This window comes from Emydura macquarii, unplaced genomic scaffold, assembly GCF_026122565.2.
Source record: "Emydura macquarii macquarii isolate MOO-44397 ecotype Brisbane River unplaced genomic scaffold, CSIRO-AGI_Emac_v2 contig_2457, whole genome shotgun sequence".
NCBI classification, from domain to species: domain Eukaryota; kingdom Metazoa; phylum Chordata; order Testudines; family Chelidae; genus Emydura; species Emydura macquarii.
Window position 1 is genome coordinate 244436 of NW_027132594.1, and position 12948 is coordinate 257383.

At 43.2% G+C, this 12948-nt stretch overlaps 1 protein-coding gene across 1 annotated transcript in view; it reads right to left on the bottom strand.

Moving 5' to 3' along the window:
* The window catches only part of LTBP1 (latent transforming growth factor beta binding protein 1), a gene marked incomplete at its 3' end in the record, with an annotated part of 277622 nt that overhangs the window by 236345 nt on the left and 28329 nt on the right, over positions 1-12948 (bottom strand). The gene's annotated exons all lie outside the window — the stretch shown is intronic.

A 12948-nucleotide genomic window follows, 5' to 3' on the forward strand; every position in this document is an offset into this window, starting at 1 on the left:
TGAAAAAGCTAAGCATTCTATTACTGCTCTTTTGTCTGTCTTGGATACCCCTTGGTCATAATCTCTCTATATAAGGCAAATTGGTCAAAATCTTATATCCTCCCTATTTCTATATCTGAACCCACAAGGACCATTTCAGTCCCAATTTCCCCTTTTTAGTGAACTTTTACATAAGTCAAGTGCATTGGCCTTTTTTCTAATTTTTTATTTTATTTTTTTAAACATTAAATGTCCATTTCCTAAATTAGGCTGGATTCTTGGGTCTATTTGCAATGGAGAGGCAAATATTTAGGAGCACTCCCAGTTAGCTATATTAGTCATGTTAATGTGCTTCAAATGAAATAGCTGCCCTAAATGTTGCATCTATTTTGGCCACTTCCTATCACAGTGGTGATAGGAATACTAAATTTAAATACTAAAACTTATCATTAATTTTATTTGAATGGTTAAAGGGACTCAATGTAGCTTAGAGCTGTAGTATAATTCTCTTGAATAGCATGGATGCTCTTTGCCAGAAATGAAAGGGTACTAACAGGCTACCTAGTTAAGACCCATACTCACTCACCCTCCAGCACGACACTGGAAAGAAATTGAATGTAGTTTGCTAAGTATACAAAATCTCCTACAGCTTTTTAGGAATCAGTAAGCAAAAAAACATATTTCACTCCCCCCTCAGCAATAGGTTGCTTAATAGAGAAGGGAATGTATGAAACTCAAAGTTATAAGTAATCTATCATCTTTTATTCTGATCTAGTCTAAGGCTCATTTTGTCCCTAAAGATGACTGGAAAACTAGAGTGGAGTTTATGATATGAAAAATTCATCTCCATTTTTAATAAGGCTAAAGCTCTGCCTCTTTCAGAGCTCAGATGCAAATGGAACATAAAGACACTAATACCAGAGAGCCCTTTCTTTTAGAGTAAGTCCTATTTTTTTAATATGAATCCTGGAACATATAGTGGGAGGACTGTACAAGTCTTCTGTGAGCACATAATGAGAACTGTCAGTTATGGGCAGGAGGAGCACCTATCCACTGAAGTGTCTGCTTTCACAGCTGGTGGAAAATGGAAGATAAGGCATTTTAATTATCTTAAGGATAAGACAAACCTCAAGAGAAAAGGATTTGCCACTGCAGGCCCATGAGATTTTACAATTATTAAATTATTTAAAAATATGGAAGCGTTGAATCATAATGTAACAGTAACCACCTATCTCCAACTGTGGGACAAACCTGTGGAACTTCCCATTAAGAGACAGGAAATTTCTGAGTAAGCAATGGATAAAATTTCCTATTCTTCAGTACTGGAAGGTTCACAGATCCGCACAGTGTGATTTTGGTAGCAGTGTGGTTTAACAAAGTAAAAACAAACCTTAGTTCAACATTAGAGAAAAAATAAACCATTTACACTGTGTCAAAAAAAGGCCACCTCTCCCCACCCTGCTCCCTGGAATACAACTGCCCAGGGAACCCTAATACTTAAAGCTACTAAAGATCCAGTTTATAAAATTTCTTAAATCTATGTTCCAAAGACCAAGTTGAAGCCGCACAAATTTCCTCTCAAGAACATTTGATTTTTCCCCTTAGGAGACAGACAATGCTTACACAGAGTGAGCTTGGACTTTGATTGGAGAGACAACCTTCTTTACCTTGTATGCTTCCAGTATGACACACCTAGTCCACCTGGATACAGGAGCTTTTGACATTTTCCTTTCCTTGTAGTAGAAATCAGGACATTTGACAGCCACAAAAGTTTATACATTGGATATAAATTTTGAGCGATCTAAGGACAATCAAGCAATGCCATCTTTTTTCCAAAGCATGAGCCAGCTTCAGACAGAAAGTGGGCAATATTATCTCTTCTGCTTTGCAAAACATGGAATTTGTTTTTGAAATGAGGTGGAGAACAGAAGGTTACTCACTCTGTGCAATAACTGAGGTTCTTCAAGATGGTTGTCCCTGTGGGTGTTCCACTTCAGATGATCGTGTGCCCCGTGCTTAATAATCAGAGATTTGTAGTAGTAGTGCATGGTTGGGTCACACATGCGCTGTCCCCATCTCGCGCTGCCTCAGGCAGTGACATATTTCTCTCCTTACTCAGGTGGCATCAATCCCATGAGAACTATCCTCTGTCCATGAATGCCTCCCAGTAGTCAAACATCCCAAAGCCCTCCTTATAGCACCATTGCCAGAGCCATCTGTTGATCATCATAATCTTGTCTTGACTTCACTCTCCTCCTCTAGGGACAAGCAGAATCACACTGAAGATCATCTGAGCCTCCATTTCCTTAAGCATCTTCCCCAGCGTGGCACAGTCTCCCTTGATATATTCCAGCGAGAATCTAGCTGTGTCATTTGTTCCCACATGAAGGACAATCAATGGATTCTTTCCTGCTCTCATTGGAATCCTCTTCAGCCTCAGGTCTACATCCGATATCTTAGCTCCCAGCAGACAGCACACCCTTCTGTTCACCGGATCAGTTCTGGTGACAGGCTTGTCTGTTCTTCTTAGTAGGGAGTCCCCAGTCACATACAACTGCCTCTTCCTGGTGATGGTGTGATCCTCCAGTCTTCCTCCTGTTCTTTCTGGCTGCAAGTCCTCTCGTCTTTTACTCTCCCTTGCAATCTTCTGCAAGTCATCCTGTATTCTCCTGGGGCTCTGAACCCTGGGTATCTCCATTGGCTCTTCTCCTCTTCTTATAGGACTATCAGCTCTTCTCTTCTTCCTTGTCCTCCCTCCTTCAGTTATAGACTGCTTTGCTCCTTCCTTTTCCAGTTCAGCAAGCCTGTTCCTGACCTTTTTTTCTCCTGCACTACCCAGTTTTTCCTCTGCCTTGTTCTCATAGTCACATGCTTCCCCTGACCATTTGTCTCACCCAGTAGTTTCCCCCCTGAGTTCTCCAGTTCAGCTCGCATCTGCCACTCCTGACTTTTCCCTTCAGCCTTCTCTTGCCTTTGTTCAATCATCTGCTCAAATCCCCTTTGAAACTCAATCATAATTTCCACTTGCATCTTCAAACCTCAGATCTCCTCTTCCATCAGCTCTATCCGGTGGCACGTCATACAAACTAAGCTCTTTTCAGGTATCTGCTTTAAGATCATCTACATCCCGCGGCTTCCATATCCAGTCCTCTTCATTGTCTCTACCATTGCTTGGGTCACTACCACTGCTGTCTTTGTATCTGTTATAGCTTTCCCATCTAAACTTATGTCAAGGAAAAAGAAAAAACACACCCAAACACCACCACTCTTTCCCCCAACTCCCACTCAAACTCCTCTCTTTACAGCTGTTTGTTGGCTCCTGTGCCACTGGCTGACTGAGACAGATACAGTGGTATCTGTCAGTGTATCTACAGATACACTGCCCTTAAGGACTAGGTGCTTGCCTCCTCCCTTCTCCTCCAACAGAACTCCCACTCAGACTCCCCTATACAACTCTGTCTGCAGGACCCCGTGCACCGAACAAGCACCTATCAAGTGCTTGTTCAGCCAATTTGCTGCAGTACTGGATTGTCTTTATATATGTAGTGCATGCAGGGATGAGAGATTCTGCTCGCCCATGTTAACAGAAGTGACGCTTCCTTCTATGGGGATGAAAATCATGTTCCCTTCTGCTTGCTGAGAGAAGTCGCAGTGGAAGCGTTCTCCGTTATTACTAGAATGTCTAATTCATTTGTGTGACCCAGTTATGCCACTGCAGACTGATAGATAGCAGCCTGTCAGACTGGGTGACAACCAATAGGACCCTCTTATTTTCATAAATTCCAAATGGTGAAGCTCCACCCTTTTCTTCTCTCTCCATGTGGGAGCAGAATAATGTGTACTCCTCCTGGGTCTGCTGAATAGGACTTGCCTTTTATGAACTAAGTTACCTACAGGACAGAACACAAATATGGCAGACAGTAAAATGAAAAGCTAGTAAAAACCCAATAATAGTATGTTGCCAAACATCACATGCAACGTGATATATCAGGACATATTCAACTAACTAACTTCTTCAGGGCTGCCAACTTCTCCTGCCTGCTATTACAAATAGTGCTCCATAGCAGTGGACAGGAACTTAGGAATGCTGGCCTGCACCCTAGCTGTGGCTACCTGACCACCACATGGCATCTAAGTTTCCACTAGCTAGGCAGTAACCCCAACTCCAAATTTCCAGGGAAGTGGGAGAGAAGACACTCTCTAGCTGGCTTCCCTCCCATCCCCATCACTCAGCTCTTGTCTGTACTAATTTTCTCACCATGTTTCAGGTTATTAGTAGGGCAAGTGATCCTCCTCCATGTTCAAACACTCCTTCCCTAACTCACAATCTAACAGCTTGTCTACATGGTGCCTTATCTGCACAAGAGGGGTATAAATTCTAGTGCACACTAGCATGTTGCTCACCAGTGTGGATCCTGGTGGCATGCACTAAAAGTTCCCTAATGCATGTTAATGTAGTCCCATTTCAACAGTACTAAGTTAATGCACACTAGGGAACTTTTAGTGCATGCCCGCAAGGTCCACATGAGCCAGTTAGTGCGCAACATAGTAGCGTGCACTAGAATTTACACCTCTCTAATGTGGACTAAGGCACCATGTAGACAAGCCCTGACGGATTCCTGCCAAAAATGGGGTTTTCTATAGCTCTAACTATCCCCAGCACAGAGACAGCCAGCTCAGCCATAACCATGGCCTGCTCCTTTGGTATAATGCCAGAAGCTACTGCCCTACAATTAGCGGTTTGGAGTAGAATCACAAATCATGCACACAGCGCCTGTTATCGGGGGAATTATGGGGGGGGACGGGACTGAAAACAGTTTTTCCTCATATATTACAATATCCCAAATTCCCTAGAGCACTTTAGAGATTTTCCTGCCTTTTAACATGCTTGCAAATTTAGATCATGCCAAAAGTGCTTCTCCACTCTCCCAGAGTTGACTTTAGTTGTTACTTTGGATTTATGCCAGTGTAAATAAGAGTAGAATTTGATCCATTTTGTCCAGAAACAAATTCCATTACACTTTGTCCTAAACCAAACCTCAGATGATGCTTTCTGTAGGCTTCTGTTTCCAAGGGAAATACAAATCCTTTATCACCCAAGATTGGAAATGGTACATATTAACCAGTTGTTCTTTTATTGTTTTAAACAACTCCTTAGTACTGTCTCAGTTCTGCAATTAAACCAACCTTATCTACACTGCCTATTTTCCCTCAACTTTTGCACCATTTCTGCCACCAGTGAAACTCCACTAGGAGTATCAATGGTAGGAGCTTTAATATAGAGAAGATGCCAGCATCTGTCTCACCATGTTATCTAGATTTGTTCTGAACAGTGGTAGACAGCAAAGCAGTTAAAATGCTGGTAGTCACCTACAACCTTGTGTACTCCACTGCTGCTGTCTTTGGTACTACTAGGGGGAGCACGGAAGTGCTAGCAATGAAGGGAAAATGAACAGAGAAAAGACAGCTTTGAGGAGTATCTCAAAATGTCACTGTTGCTGGGATAGTTCTGGTAAGCAGTACTGGAAGATCACATACTCATAAAAAAAGATAGAAACATATGGTGTCAAGTAAAAATGAACATTAAAACTGGACATACTTGTCACATGCTCTCATCCATGTATTAATCCACCAAGCACAACCAGTTTAACTAAAAATTTGTGACACTGGGATAGAGTGACTAACTTCAATTTCAACCAACCAAATTTTAACTCTTGGCGTAGTTTTATAAGTAGCTCTCTTTCCTGAAAGCCTTTAAAATGCCTCGAAAGCAGAGGGCAGAATTTCCAGGCATATGGAATATGCTAGCAGCATCTGGAACAGAGACGGGCAGGTAATCTGTGTTTGCCCCTTCTTGCTTCCAGTTTTAAGTACTGGTATCAGCTAATCAGTGGGCTGTGAAGGGTTGCCACTCAGGTCCTGCTGGGTGATCCTTCCTGCCAACCCCAACCTCACAGGGTCTTCCTATAAGAGCCCAGCCTAGAGATGTCAGCAGCCCAGAACACTCATAGTCCCAAATTCCAGCCTTGCAGGTTCTTACACCTAGTGCCAATAGCCATCTTGTTCTGGAAGTTGTCCAAAGGGGTCTCAAAATCCATCCCAGATGGATGGAAGGCTAATCTGGACCCCGCCCCAGAACTAAGAGCTCATAATGGGGAGATTAGTAGCCTGATCTTCCTTGGATCTATCTATACATGCCCTCTAACTAGTGTACCAAAGCTTCAGGACTGGGGAAAGAGAAGGCACATTAGGCATCAGCACTGCAGAGATAAAGAAATCACCCAGAACCATAATCTGTGGCACAGAGGACTCTACTTCCAATCTCCAATCCTAAAAATTATGCTTGTTTTTCTTGGTGTGCACTGACCTTCTGGGCACCAAAAATTTCTCCCCACTCCACTTCCTCTTGCATCACATTGTAAGAGAACGTGGAAGAAAGTGAAACCAGGGTCTACAGATAACATAATCCAATGGAGGACCTTATTGGTTTGAAGACTTGGAAATCAGCTAAAAGGATTCTTTCGGCTAATTTGGTGCCACAGGCATGCTCAGCATAAAGACCCTACACAGTCACCAATGGTTCGACAGTGGATGACTCCCATCATCTTCGAAACCAGGAAGTGTTGCCAGCTCTTGTGATTTTTTCACGATTGACATGATTCTGGCTGGGGCTGGAGCCAGTCTCACAATGACCCAAGAAGCTCATGAATCTGATCCCTCTGATTGGCTGTCCACCCCACTTGCCTGCCTCCTGGCATAGAATACCCAATCAGAAATGTTGCAAGCTGAGCTTTCTCCCACTCCCTTTGGCAACTTGAAGCTTTTCTCACAGGAATGGAAATGGAAAGAAGGAGAAGAAAAAGTCCAGCAGCTCAAGGCAGCTCCACTCCCTGCTCCCTTCCTGGGAGCAACAGAGATAGGACATTTCTGCTCCTCCCATCTCTGCAACACTTGGCCTGGGAACAAAGAAGAGCCCCTGGAGCTGGCCCCCTATTTTGAAAGGGGGTAGGTGGGTGAAACAATGGCGTGGAACTGGGGTTGGAACTGAGCTGAGTGAAGAAGTGAGCTGAGTGGGGCTGAATTGACGGGGACAGGAGCTGGATGGAGGCAGAATTAATTGTTGGGCAGGAGATGGGCAGATGGGGGGGTTAGAGCTCTTTCAGCAAATGCCAGAATCACCTTATCCAATAAATTTGGGAGAGTGAGCAACACTAGTGAGCTCTCTCCTCCCCCCACCCAACACACACACTCTATAATCTGCTATTTTAAAAAAATCTAATGATTTTGGGGCCAATTTCATGATTTCTGAGGCTCCAACTCATGATTTTTGATCTCTTGATGTTGGCAACACCAGAGATCAAAGCCTTGATACTGCAGAGAGCCTGGCACTGCTTGAAGCTTCTGAGGACGTAGCCTTCTTTTTCTCTGGCAAAATTCACTAGCCATGGAACAGAGCTTCAGTGTCAGCAGCAGTGTCGAAACTTTGGTCAATGACTTCAAAAAGCCCAAACACAAGAGCTTAGAAGCCAAAGATAACTGACTACAGATCTTCATGGAACAATGGCCATGGTCACCTAATGTGTCCACTGGAGTTGAACAAACATTAAAATATTGAAACATTTTGTCAGAAATTGAAAATGTTCTATTTGGAAATGCTGCTGTGGTGTCTCACAGGACTTGTTATGGTACCTCATGCTCCAATCCTCCTCTATAGGCCAGGATCCCTGGTCAGACTACATCTGCCATGATGCAGGACAATCTGTACCTCTTGGAGATGGATGACAGTGCATTGGGGAGTCCCTGGCCTTGGTGCATCATGGAAGATGTAGACTGGCCAGACAGCCCAGCCCACAGAGGAAAACAGGATCATGAGGCAATCAAACTACAACTGCCATGAGGCACTGCAGCAGCATTTCAAATCCAAGTATTTGGGAGGTTTGTTTGTTTTTTTTGTTTGTTTGTTTGTTTTTGGGGGTGGGGGGAATCTAAATTTTCTGTGGAAAGCAAACACTTTTCACAAAAAAATTCATATAACTGAAAGCCCAATTTTTCATCAAAAACCAGTTTAGACAAAAAATTTTTAACCAGCTCTAGCCCACAGACCTCACACACAAAGGTTTCCTAATAGAAAGGACTGAAATTTCACCTGTTGATCCTTGCAGGCCCTTAGAATAAAAGCCAGACACACCTTACATCAGTTAGGAAGAATGAATGTCTCCCAAAAAGAGTCACGGCTGGTGTGGGCATAGGATTCAGAAAACATATCAGGGCACCTTTTGAACCCCTTTTCAGCTCCACCATGTGATCAACACCAAGACAGAGTTAGCCACAAGCCAAGCATTCTAAACACAGAGAAAAAAACCAAAACTCTATATCTATATCTAAAATATCTAAAACTACTAAGAAGAACAACAAATAACATATAATCTAACAAGAGTCTGATTTAGGCACAGCTGAGATCATATGCTAAGCAGGACCACAACAAAAGATGGTAAGAATGAAACTAAGGCACCTGGAGTTGGACTTCCTGTATATAATCTCAGGGTCCAAAATATTCCATGCCACATCCAAAATGAAGCAGATTATATATAAATATCTCTTCCATCTTCCCCTTAATATTAAGGCCTGAGGAAGACTTCAGCCAAAAGAAAGGAAACAGCATTTGCTAAGATTGGATGACTAATATACAGAATTTGGTGAAATAATGGTCATCTAAAAGATCTCAATACAAGAGTCACAACTACTGTGCCTTAATATTTCATTATTCCTAAGGACTGAACTTTGAAGCTTAACCAGAAAAGGAGCATTTATTGAATTTACAATCGAACTATGACAGTCGTGAGAGACTAGCTGCCTGATTTAAAAGTACATTAATGGGTTCTATTAGAGAAAGCTCCCAACTTCCAATAAAAAATACTCATGTGATTTTAGATAGGAGCCCGGAGGAGGTCTACCCTAATGGATAGGAAATACAACATCATTTTCTGCAGGGCTTCAATCTGAGTAGTGTTGTACAGAGCAAAATGAAGTTCCAAGATCATGCTCAACCTTGCGTAGCTGGATAAGGTTAACGCCCTAAGGAAGCATCCAATGTAGGGATCTGTACAAAACTTTCTTCTCTTGAACATGCTGAGAGCATTATACTACAGAGACTTAACCTTTTTCCTTGTATACTTTTATACATCCACAAGCCAGCCTTCTTGAGCTATGGGCACTGAAGGCTATGTCATGGCAGTTAAACTGTGGATTTTGCACCAACCAGTAGAATATATTCTATTTGTTCACTTCTCTTTTGGGGTCAACGACACCTATAATCACTTCATCCAAATAAATCCATCTGGTCCCCGGTGGAGGACTGGCCTTGCAGTAACAGAGCTCCTCTGTGAGACAGACACAGCTGAAGATCCAAAGCTAGATCAATCAGTCTAGTTGTAAATGGTATCACTCCTGCTCTTTCACTTCTATCTTCTGTATTGCCATGGGGATCAGTGGAAAAGGTATGAAGGCACATAGCCTGAACCTTGCCCAGCTTTGCAAGATGTCATTCACCATCTTGCACCACAGGTCCTGACATACAGAGAGGCTTTAGGGCACTTTATTTACTGTTTCTAGATACAACAAGGCTGGTCACCAGCCCTCCAAATGGATTTACAAGGAGTGAAATATTTCTGGATGTAGAAACCACTCTGCTAACCCAACTTCTGCCATGTAGGTCTTGGTGTTCATCTCCCCTTTGGTGGGCAGGATACATAGAAATAGGAAATTTTGCTCTACCTAGGATGAGAATTTCTCTGGAGTAGAGATGATTGTGTTCTTCCCAGTTATTTATGAAAAAGCTATCATACACAGACTGTCATGACCAGAACAGATCTGTTATCCACGGAAGAAGCAAAGCTCTGAGAACTCAATGAGTCATTGTGTTCCAGATGGTGGATACCATGTTTTCTCTTTCTGGTACCAATTTCCTGAACTGAATTGGGAAGACCTCTTAAAAAATTAAAAAAACAAAACTAATTCTCTGCATTCACCAGTTGTGGGAGCAGAGAATATACCATTGGAGCTGGACCTCTGCCAATGGATAAGATAAGGTGAGATGAGGCAGGAATACCCAGAATTACTAGCTAACTATAATAGGAACTCTGGATCACAGAAGCATGCCTGTGTATGAGATTAGAGTTCCCAAAAGACTCCAATAAGAATTGGATTTTTGTTTCTATAACATGACTTGTTTCCAGTTATGGCAATCTTCATCTTCTGTTAACATTCTTCTGAGATGAGGCCTTGTATCCTCAACCCAGACCTAGGATTGACTTTCCTTAGACCATGTGTCTGTTTTGTCCTGAATCCAAGATACTGTGCTTGCTTCAACTTTCTCTCTCTACAGAACCCCGACCAGAAAAAATTGTCCAGGAAGAGATAAGTGAATTTCCTTCTTTCATAAAGCCAATATTATTGCTACCATGATCCTGGAGAGGAATCCCAGGAGCAGATGTAATGGTAATAATCAAAGTTGGGAAAAGAAAAAAGCTGCCATCCATCTGCAAATCATAAGAGTTGTCTGAGGATGGCAAAATAGGAACACTTTGAAGACAAGCCTCCATGAGGAACTTATTTAGATGTTTCAGATAGGGCTCTGCTATGCTCTGCTTGTTGCTGATTCTCTAAGGATAGAAACAGGATGGAAAACAGGATGCCGTGCTCTGACATGAAGTAGATGATGCATGATTTCATTCATGTTGTGACCATAGTTTGCTGAGACTGGGAATGGGACAAAACTGTTCCTGTAATTCTTGTACAGCTCCATAAGGTACCCCCCTTTTGGCAGTATCCAGTGACTTTATTTAATCAAAGCTACAGGTAACTCTTGCTTCCAAATTAAGAAAGCTTAGTATCAACTGCGGGCCTAATTACAGGCAAAACTAATTTGGAGAGCTGCCCAGTGCTTAATTTGTGCCAAGGCTTGGCAGGACTGAGTGCCGGCACCTCTAGGCATGGCAGTTCATAGCCCCAGCACCACTGGGCTTGCAGCATCACTTATGAAAGTAAAACAAAATTGCTTGAGTCCCGACACCTAATTGCTGGAGCCACAGCACCTCTTTCATTACAAATTAAGCATTGGACCTGCCAATAGACCAGATGCAACAGTGGGCAGCTACTGAACCTGCACTTGTTCTAGCTACCTCTTGCAAACAGATATTTTCTCCTGTTGTATTCCATGGACTGCTTCAACTTGTCATGTGAGCTGTATTCCTTTCTGTAGTGTTGGGCAGGAGTCAGGATTGCAAGTTGACTTTTCTCCTTGACTACTGAATAGTCTCTGCTTTCCAGAAAGTTTCCTATTGTATCATTAAGATAGCTGGAAACTGATTTATCTGAGCACCTGATCCCAAGGACCAAAGCCCCATATATCTATATGAAACAGATTTGAATCCCATTTCTATGAAGCAGCCTTTAGCCAGACATTTTTTAGGCTGAAAGGGACCATACTTGTTATACTGTCCACCTGTGTTAGTGTTGTTTGTGAAAATATATGGAGGCACTTAGGGTGTCAGATGCCTGTTTATTTTTGTTGGTTTGATTCCCCTCTAGAGTTTTCATGACCAAAGGAGGGGCCTGAGACAATGCCTGCCTGGACCTAGCTGCATCTGAAGGGCCTGAATAGTGAGCCAACCACTCTTTCAGTTAAAAATCTCCCCTAGTTAGAAACACAAAGTCCCTAACCACCAGGGACAACAGCCACATTTACCTTCATTAATGATACCAGGTTAAGTTTTAGCTGGTGCACACTGAGGAACCTTCTGCCTTTATAAAATGAAGGCCAGGGTAGAATTAATAAATGGTTTTTGTCACAAGGTGACTGGCCTCTTTAAGATGGAGTCAGGTCCAGTGCACCTGTGACTGATTATCTGCTGTCCAACTGGGCTTAAGGGAAGGCAACTGGTGAGCAGCTACTCCTGGAACTCTCTCACCCCAGGAAGGTAAGAGAAGAGAAAGGAGAGCTGCTGCTGCTGAAAAGGCTCAGGAAGAAAGGAGCTGTGGAAGCTGCTGGAGGAACCACTTGAGAGAAAAAGGGGCCTGTGCAAACTCCTGACCTCATGGGGAGAGACTGAGCAGAACCTGGTAAGGGCTGATTATAGTGTCTAGCAGACAGACGTCGAGCCAGACAGATGTTAGGGAGGAGGGGTGTGCCCAGTGGGAGACTGGGGCAGAAGACTTTACTTTGGATTTGTTTTATGTTAACAAACCAGTCCCCAAGAAGGGGGTTTGTTACTGGACATAAACCTCTGGCTCATTCCTGAGAATCTGTGATGGGGAAATCAAGGCAAGGCACCACAGAGCAACCCCTAGCCAGCAGGGGGCATCACAGGGCAGGTATACTGTCTTTACAGTGAGCCAAGAGACCCTTTACTGCCTGCCAGTTCTTCCACATCTGGGATGTTGCCCTTCTCCTCACTCCATAGACCAGTGTTTCTCAATTAAATTTGGCCACGGAACCCTTTTGAACTCCACAAATAATTGCGGAACCCCCCAAACTCTTAACAGTCTTCAAATGTCGAAATAAGCAAAGGTCAGCATTTCTCAATTAAATTACACTTAAATTACACTTACACTGGATACCCTCCACCGGAAAATCCGGGACATCTTCCCTTTTTCGGCGGCGCAGAGACAACAGCTGCTCTCGGCGGCGCAGAGACAACAGCTGCTCACGGAACCCCAACAGTGTTCCCGCGGAACCCTGGGGTTCCGCGGAACACCAATTGAGAAACACTGCCATAGACAAATGTTGGAGGAAGAGATAGAGGCAGTGACGAGGCATGACAGCCTGAACAGAAATTAGAAACAATAACCTGGATATTAGGGCATGGTGACTCACAGAAACAGCAATCTTTTAGGTGTGGCAGGAAATCCTTATCCCTGTATTACAGCATCACAAGGAGCATCAGACACAATGGGCAGGAGACAGAGATT